The 2,148-nt window shown below is 42.7% G+C and overlaps 1 non-coding gene across 1 annotated transcript; it reads left to right on the forward strand.

Annotated features, from left to right (window-relative positions):
- Positions 1-1,193: 1,193 nt before the first annotated feature.
- On the forward strand, positions 1,194-1,308 carry LOC135577224 (U5 spliceosomal RNA). Its single transcript, XR_010468769.1, has one exon. It is a non-coding gene; the product is annotated as a U5 spliceosomal RNA (small nuclear RNA).
- The last annotated feature ends 840 nt before the right edge of the window (positions 1,309-2,148 follow it).

The raw sequence follows: 2,148 nt of genomic DNA on the forward strand, positions 1-2,148 counted from the left end.
TCATATAGTTGATTTACAGTATCAGTAACAATGTATGCAAGTGCCTCCTACATCCTCCTTAAAAAAACTGAACAAACAAAAAAAAGACATCTTGCGTTATGCTGTGTTTCAGATGTAAGAGGGTTGTGGGTCGCATAGCTTATATGCAGATAAAAGTTTCCCAGAAACGAAAGCTTTGAATACAGGCCAAGGAGATTAATATCTGAACTTCCTCAGTGCTCAGAAATTTTAGAATCAGTGGTTTGGGATCGGTCTGTTTTCTTTTATTGTCTTCATAGGCACCATTTCACTATGTATCACATGACAAATAGGACATCACTGCATGCTCACACCTTTCAGAAATAACCCTAAAGGCAGAACAAATAGTCCTCCAATTGCCCATGTAGTAGAATTTAACTGTGGGGTTTTCTATTTCTTAATGCCCTCTTAACATGAGTTCTCATTCCCAAAATGACTCAGAGATGGTCATTTTAGCAAGTTAGCTGTGCTCTATCAGATCTGCAGATGGTGACCTTTAAATACGGTATGTCAGAACCAGGGCAGTTCTGTTCAGGACATTAATTAGTTTGGCCTTTTGCCATCCTGCTGTTTTGCAGAGGCCTCTGGGCCTTTCTGCCTTTTTCCTCTTTTCTCTCTCTCTGGTATCAGCTGTTGGGACCAGGTGGTGTTTCCTGGGACTGGCTGCTCGATGTGGATGGAGTTTGTTAGGAATTGCATTGAGTGTCTTTTATTTTTTATTCTATTTTATATATGTATTTACTGGTAGTGTATTAGTATTTTGTTATTTTATTAAACCGTGTTTATTTCAGTCCAAGTTTCTCCCTTCCCTTTCAATTCTCTCCCCCATTTGGGGGATGGGTGGGGAATGAGCAAGCAGCTATCGTGTTTGTATTGCTAGCTTGGGTTAAACCACGACATTAGTTGAACAGAATTTTTCTTCCATGTCGTAATTAAATTTGGATCTTAAAACTGTCAATGTTTCTGAGAACAAAGGATGTGGATTTTTTTCATTCACGCTTAGCCACAAGACTTGGAGTTTCTGTAGCAAATTCCTAGTTGCAGGAAGCTAGAAGGATGAAATCCTCTTTTGCCATACTTTGTATTCAGTGGCTGCTGAATGAAGGTATGATATGCCTCATTAAAGGTCCTATCTTGTAAGGTACCCATATGTCCTACTTACTTACACAAATTACTTACTCTGGTTTCTCTTCAGATCGTATAAATCTTTCACCTTTTACTAAAGATTTTCATGGAGAGGAACAAGTACGAGTGTCGATTAATTTTTTGAGGCTCCATTTCGGTGGAGCTAATTCCCCTGAGACCCCGGATGAAGACAGGTCAATGGAGGAGTTTGCTTTAGTCGATGAGGACTGGGTTAGGGAGCAATTAAGTAGTCTGGACATCCATAAATTCATGGGTCTAGATGGGATGCACCCGCAGGTGCTGAGAGAGCTGGCTGAAGTCATTGCTAGACCTCTCTCTATCATCTTTGCCAAGTCTTGGGAAATGGGAGAGGTGCCCGAGGATTGGAGGAAAGCAAATGTCACTCCAGTCTTCAAAAATGGCAAGAAGGAGGACCCAGGTAATTATAGACCGGTCAGCCTCACCTCCGTCCCTGGGAAAGTAATGGAACAGCTTTTCCTTGGTGCCATCTCAGGGCATATCAAGGATAAGAGGGTTATTAGGGGCAGTCAGCATGGCTTTACCAAGGGTAAGTCATGCTTGACCAACCTCATAGCCTTTTATGAGAATGTAACAAGGTGGATGGATGATGACAGAGCGGTGGATGTGGTCTACCTTGACTTCAGTAAAGCCTGACACAGTCTCCCATAGCATCCTAGTTGCTAAGTTGAGGAGGTGTGGTCTGGACAATAGAATAGTGAGGTGGGTTGCAAACTGGCTTAAGGAGAGAAGCCAGAGAGTGGTAGTCAATGGTGCGGAGTCTAGTTGGAGGCCAGTATCTAGTGGAGTGCCTCAGGGGTCAGTACTGGGGACAATATTATTCAATATATTCATTAACGATTTAGACGAGGGAATAGAGTGTACTATCAGCAAGTTTGCTGATGACACTAAGCTGGGAGGAGTGGCTGACACACCAGAATCTGGACAGGGATCTGGACAGGCTGGAGAGTTGGGTGGGGAATAACC

The sequence above is a fragment of the Columba livia genome, chromosome W (genome assembly GCF_036013475.1).
Source record: "Columba livia isolate bColLiv1 breed racing homer chromosome W, bColLiv1.pat.W.v2, whole genome shotgun sequence".
NCBI lineage: Eukaryota > Metazoa > Chordata > Aves > Columbiformes > Columbidae > Columba > Columba livia.